Source organism: Carettochelys insculpta, chromosome 5 (genome assembly GCF_033958435.1).
Source record: "Carettochelys insculpta isolate YL-2023 chromosome 5, ASM3395843v1, whole genome shotgun sequence".
Classification (NCBI taxonomy): Eukaryota; Metazoa; Chordata; order Testudines; family Carettochelyidae; genus Carettochelys; species Carettochelys insculpta.
This window is the reverse complement of record NC_134141.1, coordinates 117,704,879-117,721,878: the sequence shown is the minus strand read 5'-3', so window position 1 is coordinate 117,721,878 and position 17,000 is coordinate 117,704,879.

The following is a 17,000-nucleotide window of genomic DNA, read 5'->3' as shown; positions in this document are numbered from 1 at the left end:
GCAGTTTTCAGGATATGTTTACAAAATTAAAATAAATAGGTTTATCCTCTTTGGAACTGAACCAAAGGAAAATTTCTTATGAACTGCAAATCCCATATTTTGGCAAGCTCTAGAGCTAAGTTCATGGGGTTTTCACTGTCCTTCCTTGTGCTATTCACCCTTCTTAGATTCCACTACCTTTCACAACGTGTGTTCATCTTATAAACTTTTCAAATATAGCAATGTCCTACTATGTTAGATTCCTCCCAGGTGAAAAAATAAGTTGAATTTCTCAAGTGACCAGGAAAAATCCCAATCCACAAACTAAAGATCATAAGTTTGCTAAGCACCTAGAGGAGAAGCACTGCATGTTGGAGGATTAGACTCAAGGAATACCAATGAGATGCAGGTGTGAGCTCAAAACAGTTTCATACAGCCTTAGAATTTGGGGTTAGTGTGGGAAGGTTTCAAAAGCCAAATCTATATGTCCCAAGTGGCTCTTATCATTAGAACTGACCAAAGCAAAGTCCTGGCTCTGATTCCTTCCTGAGGTTTAGGGGTTTGGGGCAGTTCACATTTTTACAGTTTGACTCCTCTCTCTGCTAAGAAGACATCTACATTGATGTATGTTCTTATGCATTAAAAGGGATTATCTTAGTTCTTAGACAAAGAGTTACCAAAGAAATAGCCAATTTGGATACCTTTTTAGTGACTTAAAAAGTAAGGATCCACAATTAAGAGCTGAATTTTAATGTGGTGCCGAGAGGTGCAGGCTTGGTGAAAATGAAGAAAAGCAGCAGGAAGGATGGAGTTTAGTAAGATATTTGGCATACAGCCAAGAGAAAAGGTGAAGCAGACAAGTGGCTACCTTATTTGCATTTCTGTGCCATTCACTGTGTAACATGAAATAGTAGGAGGAGTGTTCTAATTAGTGGCATTATGATAGGAGCTGTTCTAGCTATATATACTATCTCCCCTAGGTGCACATTCTTTAATAGATAGCTGGATACTGCATAGCAACAGCTCCCTTGCTGGACTCAGCTGGAAGGTAAGAAGAGTTTGCTTAAATGCAGAGCTTGAATGTTCTTAAGTATCTGTGCATTTTCCCCCAAATAGGAAAATACAAACTGTTGAATAAACCTCTTCAATGAAAGGAAATAAAGCAGATTAGAGTATATGAAGCAGCAACGGGGGACTTCCTGAAGCATATTAATTACCAGAAGCTGTCTGCTTGGCACTGTAATTGCACTCATTAACTCAACTGGCTGTGGCTTTGATAAATGCACTGCTTCCCTTTTATATGTTCTGTTTTTGCTTTTTCATTTTACAAATGAAAAATGACCCAGTCAAAAATGGTGATAGCAAAGCCAGAGATATTCTAATATTTAGACAGCACTTTGCAAGATGAACTATGGATGGGTGTTAGGAGTGTTTGGTTGTCCAACCACTGAGCTATATTTCAAATGAGTGTTTTAAGAAGGTGTTTATCTATGAGCAGTGTGCTGGAATTGGTAATAGGCAGCAAGCTTAAAACAACCAAAAGAAGTACACAGCACAGAGTCAACCTGTGGAACTCCTTGTCAGGGGAGGTTGTGGATGCCAAAACTAAAACTGGGTTGAAAACAACATCATGTAATTTCATGAAGAATATGTCCAACAGTGGTTACCAACCAGCATAGTTAGGGATGCCACCAGATATGCAGAGCTTGCTAGCCTTGGACTGCTGAAAGTTGAGTGTGATTGACAGGGTAACATTCAATGACTGTCTGTTATGTTCATTCCCTCTGAAGCAGCTGGTATTGACCACTGTCTGAAGACATGATATTGAGCTAGATCCATGTTGTCCATCATGCTAGCCACTAGTGACATGTAGCTTTTCGGCCAATTGAATGTGGCTAGTTGACTTAACAATACATGTATTTTCTGAATAAAGTGGCTAGTTTGCTACAGCAGTCCAGGTTGAACTTCTCTCATGCAGCACCCTTGGGACCTGACCAGTACCAAATGAGAGAATTTGCCAGATGAGGAGAGGTCAGTATTGTCTAGCAGCATTACCACCACTTTCACTGCTTACTGGGCCCTTGGAAGACATTTAGAGGCAAATTACAGCTAAATAACGGCACAGAACACTGAGAGCCAGGACTCGTGGCTGTAAACAAACTTTATGGGACCATGGGAAACTTGGCCACATCCATAATAAGTGGTCGCCCACCTAACTAAAATCATGCCAGATTATGGACTTTGCCTGACGAGACAGTTCTGGATTAGAGATGTTCAATCTGTAGCCACTAAAGTGGCTATTACTGCAGAACTGGTTGAACCCCAGGGAGCTAGATAGAAATGGCTGTTCTTATATTCTTATGGGAAATCACCAAACATCAATTTACCCATAAATTCCTTTATTAAATCAACGAGTCAAAACTTTATGCAGTTGCTCTAAACAAGTCGAACAACCTAAGAATTAGCAGCCACTACACCCAATACAGAGTAAGAGTACTCACAAGCATTTGATTAGTATATTTACAAATAGGCCAGATCTAGAGATGACCCTCCCATTCTAATGCACTCCAGCATGATCAGGTAAGGTCTGACCACGAACTTTTAGATTCATGTTTCTCTTTACACTTTGTAAACTAACATGATACCTTTAAACAAATCCAGTTTGGTGCAGTTTGTCCTTGCCACTTTCCTTCCTCTAATCCTTTCTTTCTTATCTTCTCCCCACATCCTTGATTGCCAGCAGAACAATGGGAAGGTTGGAGCTTATGTCTTTAACAACAACTTCCCTTTGTCTTGCTGCTGAAGGAAGCTGTTGGTTAGTTTTGGAACCTTGCATCTTTCCTGCACTAAAATAAACACTTATTATTCTCACAGCCTTCTTTAATTGGGATCTTGTCCTAGCCTTATTCTAAAAAACAAAATATGTTATTTTCTGAACCAAACCTAAGCTAACTCTAATTGTTTAATTTCATAGTTATCCTGCATTCCCTATCTTAAAACTATATGCATATTGGCTGTGTCTACACTAGCCCCCTTCTTCAAAGGAGGCATGGTAATCAGCCCAAGCGGGAAATAATAATGAGGTGCTGTGATGAATATGCATCACCTCATTAGGCTAATTCTTCCTGCGGCAACTTCAAAGTTGCAAACTTTGAAGCGCCAGCATGCCGTGTAGCCACAGGCACTTGGAAGTACCCACATGACTTCAAAATGCCCTTACTCCCAAAAAAACTAGATTAGAGAGGTTCAACCTGGACTGCTTTTAAAGCATCATCCCGTAATCTGAACTCAGTCAGCCATTCAGTTACTTTACATAAAAAGGGTATGAAGTGCAAAGTCTTTCCATTTATCACTGCAGCAAATTCTGATGGGAAACCAAACATTGGCCAATCAGATTAACAATTTCTGGATCTACACCAAAAGGGTTATACCCATTACCTGTTACATTACCATTCTCCCCAGCCTCTCAACTGTACTGCACAGTTTGTATATTGGTCCCACAGAGTGATCCTACACATCAGCAAGTCTCTGTAAGACATTACATGGGCACAGGGGGGTGTCTCCCAGGGGCAAACAAAGGAGAAGTCTGAGACTTTCCTGGCTAAGTCATAATCTTGCAAAAGTGTTTGAGAAGGAGAAACAAACTCTTCTCTCATCATATGAGTTACAGTATCTTCCAGTATTCCTGGTGGTAGTACTTTAACAATGGTTTGAATGACCTGACGTCCTGGGATGGCCTCTATCCTTTCTATGGTATTGGACCCTTGAGAGGTTTTGTTTTGTTGCTATTGTTGTACAAAAGTCAGTCTGATCTTTCCCATAACACACTTCCAATTTCTCTGTGGTTCTATAGGCAGCTTATCTTATTCTGTATCAGTGCGAGTAGCATTGTTTTTCCCACCAGATAGAGCATATGGTATGGGTCTGACCGTCACGCTTCTTTCATATTCTTCATTGGTTTACTTAACTATTTCATCCACTTTGTGCTTTACTTCCTTAAACAAACTGCCTATTATAGACATTCAGAAGTTATTGATTAATGAGCTATTTCCTTTGCTCATTCATTGGGCTCAAGATGTCCTTGCACTGGAACACTTTGTCATGATCCCATATGATCTCTAGGTCCGCCTGGTTTCAGGCTGATGTTCTAGCTCCAAACCACCCTCCTACAACACTGGCAGAGAGGGTCCATCAACGTTGCCTTTGAATTGATTCAGGTGCCTTTACCACTGCATTTGTACGAACGAAGTCTTTCTAACGGTCATTTATAATTTTGCCATACAATTGACCAAGCTCCAGTGCACACAATCCTTTTGGAAAATGCAAATAATTAAATTAAAACAACACAGAAACCTGTATGTATTGAAGCCTTAATACCAATCCATTATTGGGTCCTACTTCCACCTCATGGCAGTCTGAGACTTTCTTTTCAATATACAGTGTTTGTGCTGCCCTTATTTCTACCCTTCCCAATTCCCAGAAGGGTATATATTGATAAGCTCTTGTTTGTATAAACCTTACAAACACAAAACATGTATAATGCTGCTCGGGCCTAGCAGGCCCATATGGAAAATCCAAGGTACAGTACAGCCCTGAGATACACGCACTCAAGTTATGCAGGAATCTCAGGTTAACACGACTCTAAGTGGCAGGGAGCTGGCACCTGGCTCGAGGCTGTCCATCACTCAGGGGAGCCGGAAAACTGACCAGTGCAGCAGCAGCACTGCTCAGTTTCCCCGCTCCTGTCAGTGGTGACAGCCAAGAGTCAGGCCGCCACCCGTGACAGGAGCTGAGAAACCTCCAGGCTCTCGGCTGCCCACCAATCACAGGAGACTGTTTCCTGGCTTTCTCATGTTACGGGAAATTTGACTTCTTGTGTTATGCAAGAACACAACCCCCACTTAAGTTGGGGGTCACTGTAACTTTCCTTAAATATCAGAGAGGTAGCAGTGTTAGTCTGTATCTTTGAGAACAACAAGAAGTCTTGTGGCACCTTATAGACTAACAGATATTTTGGAGCATAAGCTTTTGTGGGCAAAGACCCTCTTCCTTGTCTTTGCCTACGAAAGCTTATGCTTCAAAACATCTGTTTAGTCTATAAGGTGCCACAGGACTTCTTGTTATTCCTTAAATAGGGATCAATGGTTACATGGTTTTGTGCATTCCTAGACCACTGTGCCTCAAGGGTGATATACAGTGGTCTAGTTTATTTCACACCATAACTGACCTGGGCTTCTGGTTCTCACTTCAGGGGCACAGGCTTCCTCATAGACCTAAACTTATACGGTTATTTCTGTGTTTATTGAGTTGCCTTTTTCAGGTACCACAGTGATAGACTTCTAATGGGCCAGTACACCAGTTTCTCCCGACACTGCTAACACCTTGAAAAACCAAACACAATCAAGCCTTTGTGAAAAATTAATTGAATAACATGTAGCCATTGAATTTTGCTGTCAGGTCCTACTTCTATTTGTACCAAATAAACAATATGGCTGACCTTTTGTATTATGTTGTATGGATGTCTCTGTCCAGATGCCAGAAATGGGCATCGTTTGGCGACACCTGCACCATCACTCTGTCCCTGACTTGCCAATCTACAAGCTGGTAAAGCATGTTCTCATGTTGGCATCATTCTGCCTCTGCTACTGGGTCATAGACACATACATGTAAATTTTCTCCCCACTTTCCCAGTATTGTGCAAGCACCACAAACCCACAGGGAGTTTGAATACACCACGCCAGCCAGAGCCTATCCTTTATCACTGTATGATACTGCCTCTGCCACAGCAGCCAGCTGGGCCTTCACTATGCCTAAATTGCACAGGGTGAGCCCAAACAACAAATCCTGTGCTTAATTTGAGCCAAGGCTGATCCCCAAGCCATGGCAGGTCACAACCCCAGCACCTCTGGGCTTGTCATAACAGTTAAGAAAGCAAAAGAATTTCTTGAGCACTGGCCCTGATTGCTTGAGCCCTGGGCCCTCTTTTATTACCAATTAAGCACTGAGCAAATCCTGCAAGTGACTCCCTTTTTGGTAATAAGCTGACTTCTAAACATATATCATCAGCATCTGAGGGTGTAGCCCTCCAGAATTTATATTCTGTATTGCACTTGGAATAAAGTGGGTGGGCTTTGAGAAGGAATTTCTCCAAGCCACTCCTCTGGAGCACCATCAATGAATAATCCTGCTGGCAAAGGTGGCACTTGGCTGTCATATCAAGTGCTATTTCTGAGGAAGGGAGGGGCAGCTCCAAAATCACTTTAACCTCTTGTTTGCCTAGAGATTGCTGGCTGGGTTGCAGGATTGGTTCCAGGAAGGAAAACTTCCTGCTTCACTAGTTGGGCTTTTTTTCTGGGTTTAGCTTTAGTCCAGCTTTTATCAAACCCTTAAGCAGGGCTTCCAAAACTTGTAAGTGACTTTGCCTGTCGGCAGTATGCATCAGAATATCACTGACATATTGCATGATTTCTTCATAGGTTTTACCCTAAATCATCAATTGGAGTTGTTTTCAGTATAGGGCATTTTAATTTTTTATACAATTGCTTTAATTTCAATACATATATTTCTTTTTACTTACAAAACACTGCCATAGATATTTTCACTCTCTAGTGTTTAGTATACAACTTTTAATAGTTAAGCACCATATTTTAGATAGTATATAGACTAGCACGGCTATCTCTCTGTTACTATCAAAACAAAAAAGCAGTCCAGTAGCACTTTAAAGACTAACAAAATAATTTATTAGGTGATGAGCTTTCGTGGGACAGACGCACTTCTTCAGATCATAGCCATACCAGAACAGAAGCAATATTTAAGGCACAGAGAACCAAAAATAGTAATCAAGGTTGACAAATCAGAAAAATAGAAGTGGGTCTGTCCCACAAAATCTCATCACCTAATAAATTATTTTGTTAGTCTTTAAAGTGCTACTGGACTGCTTTTTTTTTTGTTTATTTTGGATAGGTTGATGGATCTGAAAAAGAAATCACAGCCTGTCTGGAGCCTTATAGGATTTTAATTAAGCAGCATATTTTGTTTACATTTCTTTTACCCCGTTTACAGTACAGACTACATATGCTATGAAGAAATGCATATTCTTTCAATGGTTTGCCATATGCATATTTGCTTGTAACCAGCCAGGCTCGGGTTCCCCAGAAACAAAGCTGCACCCAGAAGGCGAGTGCTATATTTGGTTTATTGAAAGCGTGACACCTGCAATGGGAGCCCCAGAAACGCCGCAGTCACCAGTGGGGGAAAACCCAACGCGTCGGAGCTTCACTTGGGGGACAGGCTCTGTAGTGGGCCTCCTAACACTAACTAATAAAGCTTAAACTTATTTACCTAAGATTGCTTTAAATTGCCTATGCATTACTCTCACTATCTCTTGTGGCCTACTGCCAGCATAGCCTTGAAGTTTTGGCAAGCGTACTTTGTTTTACAATTGTTGCCTTGGCAGGGTTATTTGTTTTGCAGCTTTTCACCTTGCACAGACTGGTCTGTTTAGATTCTTCTGAGGGTTCGCAGAGGGGTCAGACTGCACTCTTGACCGTTACAATGTCTTCTCGCACCCTACGCTCCTTCCCGCGACCCCTTTGTGAATTCCGAGGCTAGTAGGAATCGAGTGAGGTGGTTGCTGCTCCTCTGGCAACACAGCATGCACCTGTGGAACAGACTTGACAACAGCACATGAGAGCAGTGAAAGCAAAGTTTCGCAAAAGGGTATAGTTTTGCAAGACAGCAGGAGCAGCACTGACACCTATACAGCATGTGTCCATGAGCTGTCCTACGGCCATACTGTGGGGCAGACAAAAGGCAGACACGTTGATGGCAGTTTGTGCCAACGTTACCCATACGTTGGAGCTGTCACTGATATGGGGGCCCCACTTTGAGGCTGTTGCTATAGCAGTCCAGAGGTACCAGCGCCACAGCCAGGCCATGGTTACAGGGTTCGTAGCGTCAGCCTCCAGGAAGAAACATATTGAGGATAGTCCTCTCCTTCAGGGAGGACCATGGCCATGCCCGAGCCTGCTGCTAGGATAGTAACTGCTTTTATAGCCCCTGAGGGTGCACCACCGTGCCAGGCACTAATCAGAGGTGCACTGGTTGCTGGTGCGGGGGCACATTCTATGTGTGCCATCGTGGGCATCACAGGGACCGGCTTGACTAGGGGTTGCCCCCCTTCCCAGACAACCAGCTGGTCAGTGTGGTTGTAACACCGTAGTTCCCCAGTGGTGGGGACTGACCAGTACATTGGGACCCAACTCAACCCAGGTACTCGGGTACAAACAGCAAAGAGGATCTCGGGGGTACACTCAAGTACGTCCACTCCCGCCCAGGGTTTGGCAGTGGTTAGGGGTGCTACAGTCTCTGGACTCCCAGCAAGGAGCACCACCCGGTGTCCTTCCTCTTGCACCTGGCCCAGGAGTGAGGCCTGCCTGACACGTAACACAACTCCTTGCTCAGGAGCAAGGAGCAGGCTCTCATAGGGAGTAGTGGGTCCAACAGCCCGGTTGTTAAGAAGGAAGACAGCACAGTGCACCACCCTTTTAGGGTGTTCGTGGGCATCCATTTGCGTATTTGCTCTTTCAGGAGTCCGTTCATCCGCTCAATTAACCCACTCACGGTGGGGGCATAGGGCATGTGGAATGTCCAGGTTACCCGTAGGTCGGCCGCTCAGTCACGGACCCGTTGGGCTGTGAAGTGTGTGCCCTGATCACTCTGTATCGCCAGGGGCACGCCATACCGTTCACTGAGCTGTGTGAGTGCTGTAAGCACAGCAGCAGCATCCGCATGCTTGCAGGGATGTACAAACAGCACGCCAGTATAGGTATCCATGGTGGTCAGCACATAGAGCCACGAGCACAATGGAAGTAGCGGTCCGATATAATTGATCTGCCACTCACTACAGGGCAAGTGCCCACAGCATACGCTTGCTGTGGCTAGCGCTAGCGCTACTAGGGCCAGTTTGGTGCAGACAGTGCATTTCAGTCAGGCCGCCCAAAACGCTACCAGGGGGAGGTTTTCACCCTTGGTAAGGCCGTATTGGCGGGCTGCATGGGCACCTCGGTGCCCTGACTCCACATGCAAGGCCATGGTGTGTTTTCTGATTGTATGTCCTGCCATCTGATCCACAGCTGCATTGAGTTGCGCCTCCCAAGTCATCTGTTTGGTATGGGCGTCAACGTGCCGCTCCGTCAGGGGCTGCTGCCTAGCAAAAGCTAAGAGTTTGTGCCATAAGTCCGCGCCCCAGAGGGGACGATCCACTATCTTCCATTCCTTGGCTTCCCACGTCATCACCCAGGTGCACAGACCCTTGTAGACTACCCAGCTGTTAGTATATATAAAGGTTTCCACTTGCCCAGCTTCCGCCGCCAGTGTAGCTGCCTGCAACTCTGCCCATTGGCTCAAGTTACCTATTCCCCAGGCAAAGGCAATTTCATCCTTATAGGGGGCGTATGCTACTGCTCACCACTGTCTCTGTCCCGTCGGGGTGTACGTAGCAGACCCATCAGTTACCCAGATGCTTCCTCTCCTCTCCTCAGGCACGGTATACAACAGAGGTGCCTCCGCCACCAGTGAGGGGGCTACTGGTGGGTTGACGGTGGGTAGCTCATCCATTAGCTGGGGATCATGCTGAAAAGTAATGGTTCCCAGGAGAAGGGAGTGTGGAGCAGTAAGTGTGGGGGCTCCCAAGCGCATGCGCTGCTGTAAGTAGTGTTTCCACTTGAAGTGGGTAGCTGCTTGGGCCACTCCCATATGTGCACGCTCAGAGGTATCCATGACCCACCCCATTAAGGGGATTGGGGTCCGTACAGTAACAGGGGCGATGCCCATGACCCGCTCAGTATCCTGCAAAGCCCACACCACTGCTAGGATCTGCTTTTCCAGGGGGGTGTACCCACCTTCGGCTCCGCGGAGGGTTCGTGACCAGAAGCTGATAGGTTCTTTCCGCTGGGTTCCTACCTGCTGCCACAGACCCCAGAACGCCACGTTGCCGACGGTTGTTACCTCCAGTTCAAACAGTTGGCCCTGCAGCGGTGCAGTGAGGTGGGCGTGTGCCACCACCGCCTCTTTGCAGAGGTCAAAAGCTCGTTGGTGCTTCTCTGTCCAGTTCCACTGGGTGGCTTTGCGCACAAGCTCCTGTAAAGGATGCATAAGAAAAGCAAGGTGCGGAATAAAGGCACGCCAGAAACCGAGAAGGCCCAGAAAGGTTTGCAACTACTGTTTAGACGAGGGTGTGGGGAACACTTGGATGGTATGCTGCACCTTCGGCAGAATGCATTTTTCCCTACCCATCCACAATACACCCAAGTAGACCACACTAGTTGCTGGTCCCTGCACTTTCTTGAGGTTAATAGCCCACCCCCATTTCTGCAAACCTGTTACGACGGTGTCTAGGGCAGCTTGAACAGTCGGTTCATCTGGTCCCGAGATCATAATGTCATCAATGTAGCGGTAGCAGGCCGTCCAGTCAGGGAGGTTCAGGTAGTCCAGATTGGCCTGCACTAACTGATGGCAGATCGTCGGGGAGTGCTTAAAGCCCTGCGGTAACATGGTAAATATGTACTGCTTTGTTAGCCACGTGAAGGCAAACTGCTCTTGACTCTCGGGATGAATGTCAATAGAGAAAAACACATTGGCCAGGTCTATGACAGCAGGCCACGGCAAGGCCGCCACAGTGATGCGCTCCAGGATGATAACCATGTCCGGAATTACAGCCGTAAGCTCCGGGGTCACCTTACTGAGTTCCCGATAGTCCACCATCATGTGCCACGATCCATCTGGCTTCTTCACTGGCCAGATGGGGCTGTTGAAGGCGCTCAGCATGGGGCGAATAATATCCGCCTGTAGCAACGCAGCAATAGTGTCACTAATCTCGTGCTCTCCACCAGGAATGTGGTATTGCTTGACTGACACCAGGGTCTGGGGGACTAGCAGGCACACAGAGTTCCATTTGGGATGTCCCCGCAGTAGGGGTTCCACAGTTCTGATTGCCCGAATGTAGCAGGGGTGCCCAAAGGCGAACAGCCCATACTGCGTATCCACACACTGGCCACGCAAGACGTCCATTCCAAATGACGTATTCACCCAAAGGTGCAGCCAGCACTGTCACTCGAAATGCTTTCCCCAGTGTTAGGGTGACCTTCACCGCATAAGCAGTGGTTTCCGCTCCTCCGAGGCCCTGCACGACCACCGCACGACCTGCAGTTTGGGTAGAATGCGGAATGGTCACCTCAGCTCCAGTGTTTAACAGAGCTAACACATGCTGCTCCCCTCCCCGGGGCCACTTTATGGTTAATGGAACAAATGGGCGCCAATCCCCTGCTACCTGTCGCACAGCCACAGCCCGTACCGCAGGGGACCCGCCTCCCCATCACTTCCTAGGGGGAAGGGTCCAGTCAACGGGGGCACTGGGCTGTGTCCTCCCCCCCGGGTCCCGTACCTTTTTGTGGTGCCTGGGTCTCGCCCACCCTCTTGGAGGCACTCTCAGCCTCACTCCACTGGGTAGGCGACAGTTGTAACCAACGTTTGTACAAGTCTGGTGTTGGTAGACCATTGATCTCCTCATGGGGGACCCTGGCCTTCAGCAAGTCCATCAACATGGTTGTCTGGGTTACCCTAGCGTGCCCTTTTTCCTGCCCAGGTACTCCGGCCCGACCACCTTTTCCTTTTGTGGCACAGACTGCTTTAGCGCCTATCACAGTCTCTAATTCCATCAACGTTCCAACCAAGTCACCTGTACGCCCATCCGCCGCCATGACCACAGCCATAAGGGAGGCCTTCAGCTTTGGTGGGGCAAGGCGTAACAGAGTGGCCTTGATAGATTTGTGGACCCCTACATCGTCTGGTCCCGTCTCTCCCGCAAGAGCCACAGCCCAAGCCATGCCCAGCTGCCGCAGCGCACTCACCCCTTCCAGGATCATACTCCAGGGCCTCACCAGTGCTTCCAGTTACCCCGGGGAGGGGTAGACCACGTTCATTGCCACGATCAACCAGCGGTACAGGGACAGCGCCTCCACGGCGTTTCCCTGTGCATCAGTAAAGCCTTGTGAGTTCTGCAGCACCTGTTGGATCTGTGAATCCTGGGACAACACACCCATCTGGCGGAGTTCCTCAAGCAGCAGCAACACAGTGTTGCCCGCATTGTCCCACACACGCACCAGCCAGGCCAAAAGGCCTTCCCCTGGCTCCTGCTTAAAACGCTTCACCATCTCCTGCAACTCACTTGTCTTAAACATCCACCAGACCTCAGGCTGCAATTGGCCTCCTTCTAACCTCATCTCCCGAATGGGGCGCGCCTGTGTCGGGACAGTTTGCACACCCGCCCCGTTCCCCTCACCCTCCTCCTCAGACGAGGAAGAGCTCCAAATGTTCCCATCCCGGGTCTCAGGGTCCCAAGTGGCTAGCACAAGGACCGCACATACTTGGGTCGTCGACACCGGTTCTTTCCCTAATTTCGTGCGCTGCTGATTCTCCACTCTTGCCGCCAATACCTAACAACGATGGGTTAACTCTTGCGTCCTTTCGGACTGCGAGGTAACCACCTCCTGTGCTATTGCCCGCGCATCCACCAAATCATGACATTCCTGCTCCTTCCCCGCCAGCGCCTTCTGCAAGTGGAGAAGTTCGTCATCCAGGGCCTGGACGGCAGTTAGGAAAAGTCATGCTACCTCTCCCACTGCCCACTTCTCCATCCCTAGCCGGCAGCTCAGCTGCAGCCGACGCAATGTCCCTTCTACCTGTACCGGCGTCACGTCTGCTGCCTCCCGCAACTCCGGCCAGTCTGCCGGGGCTGCCCAACAGGCCACCATCCGCGCTACGAGCCCCCATCACTCCATCGAGGGCCATGCTGGTATGCGCTGCAGGGCCAGCTCTGGCTTCCCTGCCTCCCCCACCTTCGACCGAAAAGGCATCGTACCTGGAGAACCCTGCTTGCTGCGCCAACTGTAACCAACCAGGCTCGGGTTCCCCAGAAACGAGGCTGCACTCAGACGGCGAGTGCTATATTTGGTTTATTGAAAGTGTGACACCCATGACGGGAGCCCCGGAGACGCCGCAGTCACCAGTGGGGGAACAACCAGCGCATTGGAGCTTCGCTTGGGGGAGAGGCTCTGTAGTGGGCCTCCTAACGCTAACGAATAAAGCTTAAACTTATTTACACAAGATTGCTTTAAATTGCCTATGCATTACTCTCACTATCTCTTGTGGCCTACTGCCAGCGCAGCCTTGAAGATTTGGCAAGCGTACTTTGTTTTGCAGTTGTTGCCTTGGCAGGGTTATTTGTTTTGCTGCTTTTCACCTTGCACAGACTGGTCTGTTTAGATTCTTCTGAGGGTTCACAGAGGGGGCCGGACTGCACTCCCGACCGTTATAATGTCTTCTTGCACCCTACATTGCTATATATTAGCCATATCAGTTTTCACATGAAGCATATCCGTTTATTTTGTGCTTGCAGTTTTCATGCACCCATATCAAAGGGAACACCTGGTTACTCAGAGCCACCTTCAGGCCCTCTGTTCCAAATATTTCTCCTCTTCTGTGCCTCATTCCTGCCATGACTCTAGAGGGTCTGTCTTTTTAATCTTAAATTCTTCTGCAGCTCTTAGAAGCTGCTTCACCACTGAAAAAGAATCCAGTTTCCCCTCTCTCCCTGCTGTCCTGCCTCTGGCTGTCCCTGCAACAGCCACAATCAAATCCGCTGGGCCTTATTTTAAAAGATGCTGAACTTTATCAAAACACTGAAATACCAGAAGTGCTAAATGCTAAATAACAAAGCCTAAAAAGACTAGCTTATCTGTGTTTGGCAAAAAGTGTCCATCAGAGTTGCAACTTTAAATGGAAGACTCAAATGGATTTGTACTGGCATTTTTAAAAGGCAATTTACTTTAAACACACAAAGTAGGGTTTTGCAAACCAGCAGCATTGCTTTAGGGCCTTACAGCCTTACATAAGTACACAAATTTAGTTTCACATTTGAGGGGAAAAAAAACACATTTTGCTGAACATCCTGTGTAGTGCTCCAATTGTTCTTCCACAGCTGTACTCAGACTACATGCCTTTCTGTACACTCAGAGGCTGGCAAGGTCCACTGGAAAACCCTATTACCTTTTAGCATCTTTGACTAAATTGTCCAAGGGCAAATGATTCAAATCAGACTGACTGTCTGTATGCAGCCATCCTTTACAACGGATTATTTACAGATGCATCCTCTTGGAAAAGGGCCCTTTTTCCTTCAGAAAAGCTGTAGCAATTCTTGGTGACAAAAGCATAGTGGTGGTAGTTGCCACCACCTGACGCCCCTCCACACACATATAAATTGGTTGATTGCCAGGGCTCCAGCTGGCATGACTGTGCCAATTTGAATGGCCATAACTGGGTTGTATTAACAAACCAAGCATTCTCTTCTTATGCCACTTTCACTCATAGGCTACATCTACACTACGAGGTGAAATCAATTTTATTAAAATCAATTTAATGCTGGGTTTTATCCATTCAATTTTGAGCATCTTCACCTTCCCACGTGCTCCCCCCAAAATCGACTTACTGCTGACACACAAATAGCTTAAATTGAGCTTAAATCAAGTGCTGCTGTAGTGTATTGTGGGAACCTATCTCACAGTTCCCTGAGCCCTGTTGCATTCTGGGCCCACAAGCAGATGTGGGTATATGATGACATCTTCCCACATTTCATTCCCCTCTTTCCCCTGCCATGTTAATTATCTTTGCCCGGCTGTTACACTGAAACAGCATGCCTAGGCTTTATTTTGGGCTTGGATATTGATTTACACCTCCTGGAAAAGAAGACTCTATGTAGACACAAGTGCTACCCTGAAACTCAAATGAATCATCAGTAATGGCCCAGGGCGGCTAAAAGACAGGACACTTTTGACTGCCATGAAAATTGTGACCGCCCACAGAGGCCCTTTCAGGAACTTGAATCTGGATTTAGGCCACCTGCTAAAGAAGATCCTTATGCTTAAGTAGACATGGTTGCTACACTTAAACTCAAATGATTCATCAGGCTAAAAGACCCCAGACTACAACAAGGTTTGCACCTGGAAAAGAAGACCCTAAGGACGAGAATATGGGCTGCTGTAAGCCTTACTTGGACAACCATGGTAATTGTATAGCTCATACATTGTTTTCATTGAAATATGTATGGCTTGGAGTGGCTACAAGACCCCAGGCTACAGCCAGGCCCTGACAACCTTGATCACTGAGGGAGAAGTCCCCCAGGCGGCTAAAAGAACCCCTACTAAAGCCAGCCCCCGAAAATTGTGACTGCTGAGGGAAATGTCCCACAGGGCAGCTACAAGACCCTCAGCTACAGCCAGCCCCTGAAAATCGTGACCCTCACCGCACACAAGCTGCCTGGCACCTTGTGCAGCACGTCTCTTTATTGGTTCAGGGTACAGCCACGTGACGCGCCTGAGCATGGGAATGTTCCAGACTGTGTGGCGTCTCTGAGGGGAGGGAAGGGAGGGAATGTGGGGGTTAGGAGAACATGTAAACGACTGAAAAGAGGTTTCTCATACTACCAGACTAGCACGACCCCCACCCACAGCCTAGATGACACTTGGTACAAGGGGCCAGTGGCTGGTGCCCGGAAGCACAAAAAAAAAAGGCAGCTATCAGGGGTATGCACAGCACTGACCCCACAGCAGTGCTCCTAGCGAAGAAAAAGAAAATTTTTCAGCCTTTCATGACCCCACAGCCACGGGCTTGCAGGTGCCAAATTGTAACGGTCCTGTTGCCTAATTCCTATGCAATTGAGAGGAGTGGAGAAGTAAGAGGCCAGAGCGGAGGCCTGTGGTGCATTGTGGGGCACATACAGGACGTCTGTGGAGGCTAATGAATTTGATTTAAACACACGCTGCATCTACACTACCCTTCATTTGGAATTTTAAATTCAAATAGAATGCTACACCCATCCTATGACTTTACGATTTCGATATGTCAGTCTTTGTGGTCTATAAATGAGCTAATGGAATTTACAGGGAGGCTAGGCACTTGGAAAAATCAGACTAACTGACTTAAGATTGATTTTAACTCATAGTGTAGATGCAGCCTTACAGAGGTAGCTATGTTAGTCTGTCACTTCACAGAACAAAGCAAGCAGTCCTGTAGCACCTCTAACAGTTCCACAACCTCCAGATGTTTAATTCCCTTCAAGTCTATCATGATATTTTGTGCCCAAGCTTCTTTTAACACCTCATTCTTCTTCCCTAAATCTCTCACGAAGAAAAACACGCATTCACTGCAGATTTCTCTCAGCAACACTGAACTGATTTCTGAGCTTTTTTTTGCACTCATTCATCAAGGTGGCGCTTTTTGACTTGCCAGACTGAGGCACTATTTACAGTCCCTGCAACACAGCTGCCTTAGTGTGTGCTGTCTTTACTTGGGATTGCTTAGGAAGATAATACGGACATTTGTTTCCAAGGTCGCCCAAAGGTCTTATTCTTTAAAGTTTCCATGGCAGTTAATGGACCACTATCATGCTCTGCCAATAACGTATCTTTTTACAGCATTCACTAGACCTTTGCTGGGCTCTGTCAGGAATTTATTTATGGTGTGGAACAGATCTCAGCTGGCATCTTCTACAGAGGTATCCAAAGTATCTCCCTCAGTTCCTCTGGTGCAGGCGCACCACTGAGGAGATAAAGGGGGTAACTGCCCTGGGGCCCGGCAGTTGAAAAGAGCCAAAGGCCCTGGCTACTCCCACCACTACTGCAGCAGTAGTGGCAGCTGGAGCCCAGGCCCTTTGAATGGCCACCAGAGCCCCTTCAGGTACAATGCAGTACCTTGGGTGGTGCACTCCAGAAAGTGCAGCGGTGAGGGGAGCTGTCCAGATGGCACTAAGGTCTCATCCCTTCTGCCCAATCCCCACCCCGCACCTGCTGAGAGCATGGGGCTGCCGCCCCACATACCTTACCCAGGGGTCCAGCAAATCTGCTGGCTCACCTGCTCTGGTGTTACTGAATTTTTTCTCAGGAGAGACTTCTCTAGTGGCCCCAGAG